Source organism: Podarcis pityusensis (assembly GCF_964106645.2).
Source record: "Podarcis pityusensis genome assembly, chromosome: 4".
Lineage (NCBI taxonomy): Eukaryota > Metazoa > Chordata > Lepidosauria > Squamata > Lacertidae > Podarcis > Podarcis pityusensis.
The window spans coordinates 14,919,953-14,936,266 of NC_138027.1; the positions used below are offsets into that span (position 1 = coordinate 14,919,953).

At 45.0% G+C, this 16,314-nt stretch overlaps 1 long non-coding RNA gene across 3 annotated transcripts; it reads left to right on the top strand.

Moving 5' to 3' along the window:
- Positions 1 to 140: 140 nt before the first annotated feature.
- Positions 141 to 13,030, top strand: LOC308475474. Of its 3 annotated transcripts, none has more exons than XR_013985237.1 (5): positions 141 to 293; positions 7,581 to 8,916; positions 9,335 to 9,523; positions 10,213 to 10,405; positions 12,746 to 13,030. It is a non-coding gene; the product is annotated as an uncharacterized lncRNA (long non-coding RNA). The 3 variants fall into 3 exon arrangements; XR_013985238.1 differs by having other exon boundaries at positions 7,581 to 7,911; positions 12,746 to 13,028; XR_013985239.1 differs by lacking the exon at positions 7,581 to 8,916 and having other exon boundaries at positions 186 to 293; positions 12,746 to 13,025.
- Positions 13,031 to 16,314: the final 3,284 nt, after the last annotated feature.

The window sequence follows — 16,314 nt, forward strand, 5'->3', positions numbered from 1 at the left end:
GGGACCCTTCGCGAAACTTCGGAGGAGGGAATGCTCAGGGCGCACGCGCAGGGCGCTACGGCCGGCGCGAGGAAAGGTAGACTGTGGGGGCGGGGGGAGGCGGAACGGCGGCGCGGGAAATGCACATGCGCAGTGCGGGGTGAGGTAGGTGGTGTGTGAGAGAGCGGGGACAGTATGGGGGCGGGGCTTAAGTATTGCGTGAACGTCGGAGGGCAGAGTCGTTGGAACGGCAATGATTGGATGGCGGGACTTTTTTTAAAAAAAAAAAGAGGCGCAGGTTCGATGGAAATACGGTAACTGGCGCTGCAGATATTTATATGCATTTGTTCTGTCCGGATCAGTTTATTTGGAATGGTGCATGTTAAGTTGTGGTTAAACATATCAGACGACACAGCGATTCTTCAAACAGCTGTTGTTTATTCACAGGCAAGAACAGAACTGAACTGAAGGGTTCAGCCAGCCTGCTTATATTGTTGTTTAGTCGTTTAGTCGTGTCCGACTCTTCGTGACCCCTGGACCAGAGCATGCCAGGCACTCCTGTCTTCCACTGCCTCCCGCAGTTTGGTCAAACTCATGCTGGTAGCTTCGAGAACACTGCCCAACCATCTCGTCCTCTGTCGTCCCCTTCTCCTTGTGCCCTCAATCTTTCCCAGCATCAGGGTCTTTTCCAGGGAGTCTTCTCTTCTCGTAAGGTGGCCAAAGTATTGGAGCCTCAGCTTCACGATCTGTCCTTCCAGTGAGCACTCAGGGCTGATTTCCTGAAGAATGGATACGTTTGATCTTCTTGCAGTCCATGGGACTCTCAAGAGTCTCCTCCAGCACCATAATTCAAAAGCATCAATTCTTCGGAGATCAGCCTTCTTTATGGTCCAGCTTTCACTTCCATACATCACTACTGCGAAAACCATAGCTTTAACTATACGGACCTTTGTTGGCAAAGTGATGCCTGCTTTTTAAGATGCTGTCTAGGTTTGTCATTGCTTTTCTCCCAAGAAGCAGGCGTCTTTTAATTCTGTGGCTGCTGTCACCATCTGCAGTAATCATGGAGCCCAAGAAAGTAAAATCTCTCATTGCCTCCATTTCTTCCCCTTCTATTTGCCAGGAAGTGATGGGACCAGTGGCCATAATCTTTGTTTTTTTGATGTTGAGCTTCAGACCATATTTTGCGCTCTCCTCTTTCACCCTCATTAAAAGGTTCTTTAATTCCTCCTCACTTTCTGCCATCAAGGTTGTGTCATCTGCATATCTGAGGTTGTTGATATTTCTTCAGGCGATCTTAATTCCGGCTTGGGATTCATCCAGCCCAGCCTTTCGCATGATGAGTTCTGCATAAGTTAAATAAGCAGGGAGACAATATACAGCCTTGCCATACTCCTTTCCCAGTTTTGAACCAATCAGTTGGTCCATATCCAGTTCTAACTGTAGTTCTAACATGCCAGGTTAGGGAAGGCTGTTACAAGGGATAACACTAAGGCTTCTCTACCTTTAAAAATTGTACAGTCAATAGGAATTTGGGTGTGTTCCAGCTGTCAGTCATGCAGGAGTGACAAAAGCTGCCTTTGCTTAAATTCTTTCTCTCAAAAGAGACCTTTGTCCTCCTTTGTTTTTCCTTCATTCTCTGTCTGTCTCTTTAAAAAAAGGGGGTGGGGAGGGGAGGGAGCTCTAAGCAAAGAAGGAAAATGGGGTTGACAGTACCTTTTGCAGTCTATCTTTGAGTCAAGGTGTCAAAGACCAACAATACAAAAAATCAAAGTCAATTCTCTCCACCTCGAATCTTCAAAAACCCCATTGGACTATCCTGCATCTTAAGTTTTCAAAACTCGATGGACAAAGAAAATACCCTTAGATCTCCCCATAAACAGAATGCTTTAAATCCACAGCTGTGAAGTGATCACAGAAATCCATAAAGGCTTATATTTTTGTGAATTCTTACTTAACACACAAAATATCTGTGTTGGAGTCTCCTGTAGAGAGAACCATCTGTGATGTTAAACTGTCTTAAGCTTCCAACCCCCTCCCCCCTTTTTCTAAGCAAAAAAAAAAAAAAAATTGCTTCTTTGATACCGCACAAGTATGCGCACGCAAAAAGGCCTTGGCTTTTCTTTTCTTAAAAAGGCATATTTTATTTTGCTCGCGACATGATGTCTTCCCAGCAAAGCGGTAGGTTTGGGATAATTAGCTCAGCGAAGCCTTTGCGGATTCAAATGTCTGGGCCAAGAGCTCTCTGGTGAAGCCAGATGTCGCCCTGTTGAAAATTTCCTAGCTCCTTGGTGGAGCTAGAAGCAGAAAGATATGTTTCGATGAGTGACATTCGTCGAAGTTTTCAAGGAAGCCTGGGTTTCTTTGGATGCATGAGAGGACGACGACAATAGACAGTAAGTTTCCTTGAGAGAGGGACATGGGTGGCACTGTGGGTTAAACCACAGAGCCTAGGACTTGCCGATCAGAAGGTTGGCGGTTCGAATCCCCACAACGGGGTGAGCTCCCATTGCTCGGTCCCTGCTCCTGCCAACCTAGCAGTTTGAAAGCATGTCAAAGTGCAAGTAGATAAATAGGTACCGCTCCGGCGGGAAGGTAAACGGCGTTTCCGTGCACTGCTCTGGTTCTCCAGAAGTGGCTTAGTCATGCTGGCCACATAACCCGGAAGCTGTATGCCGGCTCCCTCAGCCAATAAAGCGAGATGAGCGCCACAACCCCAGAGTCAGCCACAACTGGACCTAACAGTCAGTGGTCCCTTTACCTTTTTCCTTGAGAGAAAGCATGGCCTCCAAGGTCCATTTTCCCTTGCTCTTTGCAGCCTCAGGAGAGTGCTGGTATGTTCTAGGTTGTGATCCCAGTTCATGTGGATCACTGGACCGCTTTTGCGCTCTTGAAAAAAGGAAGGGGTACAATTTTATTCGCTGCATTTATACCCCACCTTTTCCTCTAAGGAACTCAAGGTGTATGTCGTTCTCCCACATTTCATCCCACAATAACCCTGCGAGATCGTTTAGGCTGAGAATTGGCGACTGGCCTAGATTTCAAGAAGTAAAATTCCTGACGCCCTCAAAGTTGGTGGACAGGGCGAGAGGCAAAAGTGGTCAGAGCGACAATTGTGATTGTTACCTTTATACAGTAGATTAGCAGTATTGGAGCTCAAGGGCACATTCCAGTCAGGCAAAAACCACTGAGGTGGGTACTAAGCAAGTTGGGTGTGGGGTTTTGCTTAGGGAGAGAGACCTGGAGTAGCCCATTCATCCTCCTGGACTGAGGTTCCACATCTTTGCTCTAGAAGGTGAGAATGTGGAGAGCTTCCTTAGCATTTTATAGCACCTGCAAATAAAGATGAGCTCGCTGTGAGACCGTAGGCAAGTCTCACAGGAGCGTGTTGGTCAGTAATCTCACAGTTCAAAAAACACAATCGCTACAGACTTAGTTTGAGTGTCAGGCCTAATCATAGCTGTCAACCGTCCCTTATTTGGCAGGAAAGTCCCTTATCCCAGCGCTGTGTCCCGCTGCTGTCCCTTATTGATGATGTCCCGTAAATTTCCCGGGTTTCAAAGGAAGCAGCTCCTCTCCCTCCCTTCCTGCTGGCCAGGGAGGCTCCAACTGTGTTGCTTGGCTGCGTTGCTCACGAACGACTGGGGGGTGGAGCTTGCATGCCTTGTGCCGATCAAATCGGCCGCGTTGCCTGGGGACTCGCCTTTGCTCAGCGCTTCCCAGCTGAGAGATGACAGAGGTTTCCCTTTCTGCATCCCCTTTGCCGGGTTGCTGTGCTGTGGGAACCACTGCTTGAGGTTTCGTTTGACTGCTGGCTGGGCTTTCTGCCTTTGGCTCGGAGGGGCTCCGAAGTTGAACATACCTGTGCTGATCCCTTATTTTTGAGGCTGCTGGTCCCTTATTTTCAAATCTGTAAGTTGACAGCTATGGGCCTAATGAAGAAAGCAGCTCATTCGCGGGGGTCTTCCTCCATGAGAATCAGTTGCCAACACTGAAAGTCTCCGCCTTGTCACCAGGGCTTTCCCCAAGCAATCGGAGACTGTGCCTGCATGCAGACAACTTCTGCTCCGCCCTTTCCATGCCTCTTCTGGTTATGGGAGAGCAGCAAGGGAAGGGAGCTTGTCGTAGCACCATTCCTCTGCATCCAGCCCGTCTGTGACACAGAAACATGCACCCTCCACATTGCGATATGAAGAGAATAGTTCTGAACTACCTTACGAGGCTGCTGTAAAAATTGCACAGGGGTTGCCAACATGGCAATCATGGATTCACACGTGCTCTCAGAGCCCTTTTCTGGCAGCCACAGGTCACCTCTCCTTGCTTAAATCAGCCTTGAAAGAAGCAGAATCAGTCCTGGATTCCAGCACGGTAATAATGTGCATGAAGCCCTTTGAACCCCAAAGCACTGTAGAGTATTGTTCTTGTCTGGCGTTTTTTCCTGGCATATATGAAAAAGGACTTGTGAACAAAAGCACCCCCTGTGTTCCAGATTAATGGATGCTCACATTCCCCATATGTCGTATTGCTTTGCAATTTTTATCCGGTATGAAGTCTTACGAGGTCGGCTGTCAGATACTAAGTGCCACCGCGTGCCGCCAACTATCAAGCTCAGCGTTACATGCCAAGCCTTGTCAAATACCGACTGTCAAATATCAAGCCATGGAATGAAACGGAACTGGCTGCCAAATACGGGCAATATTTGGCAAATATTGAAATAGGCAGAGCATCCAGTGAGTATTCGAACCTTGAAATCAGATGTTATCAGACGCCAAATGCAAACAACGTTTGGCAAATCTTGAAATATGCAAAACATCTCGTGACTATTCAACTTTGGGAGAGGAGTATTCTAGACTTGTGCACGGTCTCGGGGGTGCCAAGACCTCTTCAGTTTTCCTTGTCATTTTATGCAATAATCTTGCACGTTCCTTGTAATATGAGTTATTAGTCCGCATCAGAAAAACGTTCCAATTGGTCGGAGCCCATTAGATGTTCCTGTTCCCACCAGGATGTTAAAGTCACCCTACTTAGAAGGGATGATTGCTCATTAACCCCACTTTTACTGCTCTTTCCGACTACACTGATGACACGCTTAATGACTGCGGCAGCCTGATAAATTGGACAACGACCATTTACGATGTCAGTGTGACATTCAAGAGCGTGTATACATGACTTCAAAGGACATGATGCGGGCTGTAATTTGCAGTTCCATTCACGTTGGCTGTAGCCCATTGGCAATAAGTCACTGAGACAGTGACACTAAATCAAGGAGACAGTGTGGTGTGGTGGTTGGAGTCTGAGACTAGAACCTGGGACACCAGGGTTCAAAACTGTTGATGAAGGGCAATATCATCATCTCGTCAGCTTCCTGCCAGTCCTGACAAATGTCCCAAAATGTCTTGGGCTGGCTCTGCAATTCAGTAGGTCTGAACAATGTCTGGCTTTCAATATAATGATATATCACCAAGTAAACATCGTGATACACCAATATATCACAATGTCTGAAAAAAGGATGTAACAATGGAGAGGCAAACAGGGCAATGTCCTGGAAATGGCTACTGCTTAGGGGTCTAAAACTAATTTATTTTTATTTACCTTTAACATAGTGTTACAACTGTTATTTTTTAGTACAGATCAACAGGGGCAACAGAAATCCTGAGAGAAGCAGTGACTGGCTTCACGGTTTCCCCCACCTCATGATTTTTTCACATAGCGCACACACACACATTGCGATTTGCAATATATCACCATGTTGAATATTATGAAACTGTTACCACGATGTGGACTTGAAACCGATTTTTGGTGATGTATTGATAGATTGTCCAGCCCTACCAGTCAGCATGGTTGATGGTGAGGGACAAGGCTGGTCATGACATTTTGGCACCTGAGGCGAATCACAAAATGGCGCCCCACTCCCCACTAGGGAATAAGGGGTGAGAGGAGATCTACATTAGGAACAAGGGGGTAATAAAGATCTTTGTCGGAATCTGCTGTCTCTCTGGCTCCTCTCACCTTGGTTTACCTCATGGGTGGGCCACCCCGGGTGAGGGATTAGTCCAGCTGGAGGCCACCACAATAGTGGTGAGCTAGCTTATGAAGGAAGGTGCTTTTCACTCAGCTAGCATTATCTTCTCTGGTTGACATTGGCTTTCCAGACTCTTGAGCTGAGGCCCATCTCATCCTGCTTCCCGAAATATTTTTTCTAGAGATCCCAGTAATTGATCCCAGGCCCTCTCTCATACAAAGAGGTGACAACCTCAAATAAGTGCATAGACCCCCATTTTCAATGTGCTCGAACGTTTTGTTTTGCCAAAGTAATGAGCACAGCTTCTGCATGTACCAGTAGATGGCACTCCTGGGCTAAACTCTGAAAACTCTTGTAAATTAAAAACCCAAGCGATTATGACATATTATGGCAAGGCCTTTACTGAGGTGATGTAAAAACTGCCAATGATCAAATATATGGTTTGGCATTCTCCCCTCGTATCCCAGTCACAGTATTTAAAATAGCAAAGGCCTGGGATGCCTTAGTTCTTGCATTCAGGTCCTGTCACCTCAAGTCGGACAATCCCATGCAAGCCCCCCAATAAAGACAACCAATAATCATTTATTTTATTTTAAAAATAATTTTGAATTAGTTTTACATAAAAGTTATACACCACTAACATAACATTTTCACACATTGAAGAAAATGGTTCTTTTGAACCTTGAGTCCTCCTTCCTTCGCTCCATGGGTTCCAATTATAAATTTTATTCCTGCACCTTCTACTGTAATCTATCTGTTATATAATAATCTATAATTGTAATCTATACATAAGCATTCTTTTATTTTATTTTGGTAGTTCTGCACCTATAACCAATCAGCGTTATTAGTAGCAGACAAAATGGACTAGTGGCCATTTTGTCCTGCGGGACAATATTGCTTCCTGGACCTCCCATCACCTCCATCGCTGTAGCTTAACAGGAGGAGGTATCAAGGAGGTCAGCATGGTGCAAACACACCCATGGGAGCACTGTATTGGCTCTGCCAGAGTGTTTGCACCATGCCATCACCTTGCCAACAAAGACCCGTATAGTTAAAATTATGGTTTTCCCAGTAGTGATGTATGGAAGTGAGAGCTGGACCATAAAGAAGGCTGATCGCCAAATAATTGATGCATTTGAATTATGGTGCTGGAGGAGACTCTTGAGAGTCCCATGGACTGCAAGAAGATTCTTTTTTTAAAAAAAAGATATTTATTAGAATTTTTAAGATATTACAAAATGAAAAAAGAAAAAAGAAAAATACAAAATAAAAGTAGTTAAAAACAACTCAATCTTTCCGTTACTTATCTTTCATTAGCTTGTTTCCCGGACCTCCTCACGCCTCCCTTTTTTGTATTCCAGTTCAATTTGTTAGTTCAGCAAATCCTTCCCCTCTTTGTTTATCCTAGTCCTTAATCTTAAAATATTGTAACATTAAATTTTTACCTGTTAGTAATCCATTTTTCGTATTTCCTTATAGTATTACAGCTAAAAACCACTTAATTTCTATCCAACATCATTCTAACATTCATTAATTTTACAATATTTCTGTAAATAGTCTTTAAACTTTTTCCAAGAAGATTCAACCTCTCCATTCTGAAGGAAATCAGCCCTGAGTGCTCACTGGAAGGACAGATCCTGAAGCTGAGGACCCTGATGGTGGAAAAGATGGGGGGCACAAGGAGAAGGGGACGACAGAGGACGAGATGGTTGGACAGTGTTCTCGAAGCTACCAGCATGAGTTTGACTAAACTGCGGGAGGCAGTGGAAGACAGGAGTGCCTGGCGTGCTCTGGTCCATGGGGTCACGAAGAGTCGGACACGACTAAATGACTAAACAACAACAACAACAAACTCACTGGCCCCTTGACCCTCCCTATAAGCCGCAGCAATGCCAGTGACGGGAGGTCAGGTAAGTGCTGCCACCCTGTCCTGCTGAATGCTGTTGCCACCCTGTCCTGCTGAAACTGTATCATGAGGCGGCTTGTCTCTCCTGGATCCGGGAATGGCTGACATTAAAAAATACTGACTTGCTGGATCTAGAAGGATTCAATCATACATATGGCTGGCATGCCTACCTAGGATATGAGAAGGTCGAAGTCCACAAAGGCTTCTTGAACCATGTGGTTAGGAAATTGTTTTATATGGTTTAGGATAAGTATAAGGACTTACTAGAACCAAAAACTCCATGGTGACTTTCCCCGACAGAAGCATTTTCCATTAAAACAAACAAACATGCGAGGTAATTGAGCAACTTATAAAGATCTATTGGAGGAAAAAGAAAACAGGCTAATTTTTTAAGAAATTAAAGAAAGAAATTTAGACCTATTTGACTGATTGGTTGCAATATTTCCAACTACATGAAACATTTCAGAAGGACAAACAGAAAGACTTTTCCACAGAAATTTCAAGACTTGAGAAAGATCTAATTCAAACACACACAAAACCGCTCTCTAAAATGTACAGACTTCTTGACTGGGAGGTCGAGGAGGAAGAAGTAAAATCTGTTATGATACAAAGGGCCAGAGATTTTGATTATAACATCCAAATGGAATCATGGGAAAGATGGAGGGAGGACCTGAAATTCACTGCATGCTATGATTTGAAAGAGAATTTCATGAAAATGCTCTACAGATGGTACTTAATACCTGTAAAATTGGTCAAAATTTACAAATCCAGGTCGAGCGTCTTTTGGAGGTGCAGGAAGACGGAAGGCACTATGATCCACATGTGGTGGAATTGCAAAAAAAGGGGAATTTTGGGGAACACTATATAACGAGCTTAAAAAATGTTTAAATGTTCTTTCCCTAAGAAGCCTGAAGCCTTGCTGCTGGGCATGATGAGTAAAGAAATTCCAAAAAGTGCAAGGAAAATTTTTATGCATGTGGTAGCAGCAGAAGAAATTCTAATTGCCAAGGTATGGACAGGAGATTCTATTGCCTCTTAATTAAATTGGCAGAACAAAATGTTAGAATATGCAGAGTTAGCAAGATTCTGGGACCATACAGACCAAATATTCAATAGAGAGTGGAATATTTACAGAGAATACCTAAAAGAACGTTGTAGAAATCTGAATTCTTTGGCAGGCCTGGATTGACCTCTGCATGAAATAAGAGAACTTTACAAAACTAACACAACTGAATAACCTAGGAGAGATAAAGTTAAGTGCTCAATCAAAAAATGTAATTTAGAATCACAGTGGGGGGATTGGAAGTCATGTTGGAATTAGTTATGTGTGAACTTAAATCCTTTTTTTTTTTAATGAGTGTTGATTTTGGATTGTCTTTTGTTGATTGTTTTGTATTTGTATTGTTTTGTTTTTAAAACCAATAAAGCATATAAAAAAAGAATGCTGCTGCCGGCCATACCTCAAGGGAACGTACCCTCTAGTGGTCAAGAGACTGAGCTATGAACTATTCAGGTAGATATTCTTCTTGGACCCAAAATACTTTTTTAGAAGCAAAGTGAATTCCGACCTGCTTGCATATGATATAGGATGAACACAGACTGCAGCATCTGTGTTGGTAAGAGTCAACCTTTCGTGTTTTGGCTGAATTCTTTGGCACCCTCCTACTAGAATTCATTTGACTGCATCTTGTATTCCTTTGTAGTGTCTACAGGAACTTGACAATGCCTACGGCTGTCTGTTGTTTTTTTGCCCTCCTTTCGTGAACATGTATTTCCTTTCTTCCCTCTGTGCACAGGGCTCACATTGGCCCACCTAAGTGACTGCTTTATGTATCGGGCAATGTGGATTTTGGCCCGCGAAAGCTTTCACCATAATAAATAAATTAGTCTTCAGGGCTGCAAGATTCTCCTTTGTTTTTGCTGCGAGAAGAAAGGGATTGAACCATAAACTAAAGGCAGATCAAAGGGAAAATAAACACCAGCAATTTATTTCATTTAAGGGTGGAATTCAGAGTTGAAATAAGCTTCAATTTTTTTTTTTTGGGGGGGGGGGTTGTTTAAAAACGAGGGGATTATAATGATATGTAAATAAAAGCAGGAACAACAGAAGGCGAGGGCTCCGAAAGCTTCATGAATAACATTTCCATAACTCTGAACAGGGAATAAAAATCGTTCTGCTAAAATTAAGATGCATACATCTTTTGAAATAACTAATTGTAGCTCTGGAGCTAGATCATTACATGTGCTGCAGTTTGTATTATCTGCAGCCCCCCCCCCCTCCTGTTTGTCTTTTCAATCAATACAGTTAGTGGGAGAAAAACTTCAGTAACTAACTGGCCGGAACCAATCAGTTGTTCGAAATCTGCAACTCTGCAATGCCTAGGACTGTGGCTGTCAAATGTTCTACCTTCAAAATCCCCTTTCCGTATCAGCTTGTCTGTGGAAGGACCCCTGCACAACGGATACAGAAACCCTGATACGCTACAGAGGATTCTGAAGTATGTTCAAGGTTGTATGTGTCACAAGTTGCATTTCTTGGGGACGGGCCATAGGTCAGAGAGAGAGCATCTGTGTGCTGAAGGTCCAAAGTTCAGCATCTACTTCATTTCCTTATTGCGTTTCTATCCCACATTTTCCTCTAAGGAGCTTAAGGTAGTATAAATGGTTCTTTCTCGCTGCTCATATAACAACAACAACATCAACAACAGTTTATTCTTTATATGCCACCCATATGACTGGGTTGCTCCAGCCGCTCTGGGTGGCTTCCAGCAAATTAAACCTCAAACAAAGTAAAACATTGAGCATTAAAAACTTCCCAATACAGGGCTGCCTCCAGATGTCTTCTAAAAGTCAGATACAGTGGCACCTTGGTTCTTAAACGCCTTGGAACCCAAACACTGCAAACCCAGAAATAAGTGTTCTGGTTTGCGAACTTTGTTCAGAAGCTGAACGTGCTCCATTTTGAGTGTTATGCTTCCGATTTGAGTGTTACACTTCTGTTTTGAGTGCCACACTTTCGTTTTGAGTGTTAAGCTGAGATCTGTCTGTTTTTGCTATTTATTTTGCATTTTTGTTTTTTGCGGCTCTTTTTGCTTTGTTTTTGTGACTGTGTGGAACAAAGTTCAGCTACTGACTGATTGACTGTCTGACTGCAGTACATTGTTTTTTGCTTTCATTTTATGGATCAGTGGTCTCATTAGATAGTAAAATTCATGTTAAATTGCTGTTTTGGGGGTTGTTTTTAAAAGTCTGGAATAGATTAATCAATTTTACATTACTTTCTATGGGAAGGCATGCCTTGGTTTTGGAACGCTTTGGTTTTGGAACCAACTTCCGGAATGGATTAAGTCTGAGAACCCAGGTACCACTGTAGTTGTTTATTTCCTTGATACCTGACTGGAGGGCATTCCACAGGACGGGCACCACTACCGAGAAGGCCCTCTGCATGGTTCCCTGTAACCTCACTTCTTGCAGTGAGGGAACCACCAGAAGGCCCTTGGAGCTGGACCTCAGTGTCCAGGTTGGACGATGGAGGTGGAAATGTTCCTTCCAGTATACAGGCCCAAGGCCTTTTAGGGCTTTAAAGGTCAGCACCAGGACCTGGAATTGTGCTCGGAATGTACATTGAGCAAATGTAGATATTTTAGGACTAGTGTTATGTGGTCCTGATAGCCGTTCCGAGTCACCAATCTGGCAGCCGCATTCTGGATTTGTTTAGTTTCCGTGTCATCTTCAAAAGTAGCCCCACAAAGAGCACATTGCAGTAGTCCAAGCGGGAGATAACAAGAGCATGCACCACTCTGGCAAGACAGGACATGGGCAGGTAGGGTATCAGCTATCATACCAGATGGAGTTGGTAGACAGCTACCCTGTGAGGTATTTTAGGCTGAGAGGCAGTGACTGGGCCAGGGTCACCCTGGCCTCCCTCTAACTGCCACACCACACCACTAGGCCAGTCAAGGGTCCGTAACCCCAACACAGACCCACTGACGAGTTATCTGCACTTGCTGGAGTGAGGAGGTAGACTCACTGAAGAAGGGGATGTTGTGGAGGGCGTCTCACCCAAGGACCCTCCAAAACCTAGAGCTAAACCTGGTGATCACCACTGGTTCCTCCCTGGAGAACTTTGTATAGGAAGTCTGACCATTGGTCCAGCTAGCCCAGTGTTGCTCTACACCAGGGGTGAGAGGCCCGCCCCTCGCAGGCCAAGCCTGGCAGGCAAGTGAAGCTCCCCACCTGTCAATCACCTGGTGTTGTAATGGGATTGGGTGACCTTTCCTGCTCTTTTCCTCAGCATTTTGAACTGAGTGTCTGACGATCCAACAACTGGATTAGAAAATAGTGATTCCAGGCACCTTCAGAAGCCAATTTCAGAGCAGTGTGTTGCCCTGTACTTTGAAAGGGGCTTTGTGGGCACCATTGATCAACCGATTTGTGGGTTCTTTAACGCTCATTTCTTCATCATGCTGCCTAATGATAGGGCCGGTTTTGGGGTCTGCAGAGAATCTACAGGCCGTGGGATCAGGTGCATAACACCTGGGGAACCAAGCTGTGAAAATAACTTCCCAGTCTACGGGATTGCTTGATACTTTGATACTGTCTTTGAGCAAAGGGAAACACAACAACCCCACAGCCTTGGAAATTGGTTTCTGTCTATTAAATAAGTCCATCTCTCACAGACATTCTGTGCCATTTGTGTATTAAAATAAGATTGTTATATTTGTGTGTGTGTTTGCGTGTGTGTCCATAAAGCCCCTGCAAAATTGCACTTGTCCCTGGAAATGCTCTTCAGTAACCAAGAGGTGGCACTGCAGATATGTTTCACTTTTGCTTTTCAGGAGGTGGGGAGTTTAACAAGAAGAAAGAGTAACATACACCAGACGACAGATTTCCCTCCTTCTTCAAACACATTTCCCTTGCTCTTATGTAGCTGCGTTTGAACACTAAATGATGCGAAGGCCCCGGGAGTGAGGCCGTATCTTAAAATAATAATAAAAATAAATAAATGAGAAAGCCACATGTGAGGCCAGCACAAATTGCCTGATGCTGACCTGTCAGATTTAATCCGGCCTGAACATCTTTGTCGGAGATGATAGAGGACATGCTAGCTTGGAAATTGAGATTAGCCAAACGATAGCTGGATACTGCGGTTTCAAAGCGCTGGATGAGATTAGTGACCGCTGTTTGGAAAATGGCAGGTTCCTTAGGAGAAATAAATTGAGGCTTGTTGTTCTTTTCTTCTTTTTTCCAAAAAAAATCTAATAGTGAAATTTTGAGATACTGGGGGTTGTATTGAATGTAGCACAATGGCAAATGTTCTGTCAGCATAAGGAAGTCTCCTTCGACAACTGAACATTTCCCACCCTCTGTGTCTCCCCTTAATTCTGTTCAAGGGTTTTCCCCAACCCTCTGGAGCAGATCTGGTGATGGGGAGAGAGGTTGCTCAGGGGTGGGGTATGGGAAGGCGCCCCCTCTCCCCTCGGATGGCTCACTTACTGGAGCTGCCAAGATCTCAGAAGATCTTGTGAGATCTCATAGAACTCTCATGAGATCTCGGCAGCGGCCACCGCCACTTCTCCTTGCTTCTATGGCAGTGGCAGGCAAGGGCAGTGTCTCGTGAAATTCTGCCGCCTGAGGCGACTGCCTTAGATTGCCTCATGTGTGGGCTGGTCCTGCTAATAATGGACCGGTCACCATGAAATGTGATCCAGCATGCTTGCCCTACCTTATTTTCCCAGGAAACCTCAATTCTCCTTGCTACTTGGTAAGATGATACGGACAACCGATAGCCAGTGTGGTGTAGCGGTTTGAGAGTTGGACTAGGGTCTGTGAGACGAGGGTTCGAATCCCCACTCAGCCATGAAGTGGAGTGGGTGACCTACCTCATAGGGTTGTTTTTGTGGATTAAATAAGGAGAGGAGTACACCATCTTGAGCTCCTTGGAGAAAAAGGTGGGTGTCAGGGAACTGACATCGGGGCTAGAGGCGGAGGGGAGGCTCTCAAATGATGCTGGAGAAGGGCCCAGCAGGGAGAGAGGCAGCTCAGCAGATGGGGAAGCAAATCAGCGCAACACCAGAGATAAAGGGGGGCAGATGGGGGAATCGGCGAGGGGGCTCCAGGACTCTTCACCGGACACCAGCGGGGAGAGCACGGGTCCTCCGCTACCCATGCCCTCCCTGCGCAGAAGGCTTCCGCGCAGGGAGAGTAGGAGGAGACTTGGCGTCAAACAACTTTTATGTTGGAAAAGGTTTAAGAAACACCCACTGACGGATTCTGCTAGGGACTGAGGCAGCCACGAAGTGAAGGGCTGTCCAGACAGAAAGGTTTAAACAAGGCAACATAGCCAGGAGAGGCGGCAACTTACGCACGAGCAACCCATACTCATTACAGTGGGATATGAACGCAGTAAATACAGTGGCACCTCAGGTTACATACGCTTCAGGTTACAGACTCCGCTAACCCAGAAATAGTGCTTCAGGTTAAGAACTTTGCTTCAGGATGAGAACAGAAATTGGGCTCCGGCGGCACGGCGGCAGCAGGAGGCCCCATTAGCTAAAGTGGTGCTTCAGGTTAAGAACAGTTTCAGGTTAAGAACGGACCTCCGGAACGAATTAAGTACTTAACCCGAGGTACCACTGTAAATAAAATGAAAACAAGCTTTATGTGTGAAAATGCATGCCCCGCTAGCGGTTCCTTCGTAGGGGAAGCTTTTTCCCATGACTGTACCTCAGTCCTGGAGAAACCCTTTCCCCTTGAACCTGTGCCTATCACAAGGATGCTTAGAAGAAGAAGAAGAAGAGTTTGGATTTGATATCCCACCTTTCACTCCCTTTAAGGAGTGTCAAAGTGGCTAACATTCTCCTTTCCCTTCCTCCCTCACAACAAACACTGTGAGGTGAGTGGGGCTGAGAGACTTCAAAGAAGTGTGACTAGCCCAAGGTCACCCAGCAGCTGCATATGGAGGAGCGGAGACGCGAACCCGGTTCCCCAGATTATGAGACTACCACTCTTAACCACTACACCACACTGGCGGCACAGTCACACAGGTTGGAGAAGGAAGCTGGCAGTCCTTTTCTCTATCAGCCTTATAAATCTCACAGAGGTCTTCTTTTTAGCTTAGTCCGTCGCTGCTCCCAAAGGCTATTCTGAAAGAAATGACGGCCTTAAACACAAGAGAGCCAGTTTTCCACACGATTCGCTGTAGCCCATAATTTATTCTGTCCTCCTTTCCTCCAACCACGGCAATATATACCGAGCCTGTAAATAGTCTTTAATCTACAGCCATTGTTAACTAAAGAATGCAGGTAGCCTCAGAAGCAAATTGCCACTGTCTGCTTGGAATGCCATGAAAGTGAAGATTTCTCGTGCAATCTTTCTCCCCTTCTAAAAATAATGCATAATATATATGGCACAGTTATCTGTTTTCAGTCGCAATCAGTTTTGCATTTTCTCCTTCCCTTCCCCCCCCCCCCCCAGCCTGAGCCTCCGCCCTTGTGTCTCTTGTTAGGCATATGATGAATAAAACAGAGAGGGGGAGATGACTGAGCTGATAGGACTTATGCAGAGAAAGCGTAAAGCCAGAGACTCAGTATGACCCGGTGTCTTTCAGTCTTCTGGGTTTAGACACACCATCCACCCTCAGAGAAAGATGTGCAGCAGCATGCAGGCATGAGGATCAAGTCATTCCTCCTTAAGGACACACGAAGAGCCTGCAGGATCAGGCCAGGTGCCCATCCAGTCCAGCTAATAATAATAATAATAATAATATATATATATATATATATATATATATATATATATAAAATTTATACCCCACCCATCTGGCTGGGCTTCCCCAGCCACTCTGGGTGGCTTCCAACAAAATATTAAAATACAGTAATGCATCAAACATTAAAAGCTATTCTACTTTTAAAAGACATCTGAAGGCAGTCCTGTTTAGGGAAGTTTTTAATGTTTAATGCTGTATTGTGTTTTTAATATTCGACTGGGTGCCGCCCAGAGGGGCTGGGGAAACCCCGCAAGCTGGGTGGGGTAAAAATAATAAATTATTTTTATTATCCCAGTTAGTGGCCATCACTTTTTCTTGTGGCAGTGAGTTCCATAGTTTAACCATGCACTACATGGTCCTTTCTTTTACCAGCCCTCATTGATCCTGCAGCTGGAATGGGGAACCTGCGGCCTTCCAGATGTTGCTAAATGCCAACTTCCAGCTGCCCAATCCAGTACAGCCAATGGCCAGGAACGGTGGGGTGCTGCAGTCCAGCAAAACATCTGCAAGTCCACAGGCTCCCCCACTCCTGCTCCATGGGATTGAATAGTGAGTCCCTGCACCAGGCAGGTTGCTATTTTTGAATGCAAAGCAAGCCGATATTTCGCAGGAAAGCGCATCAGTTATGACAGCCAAGGC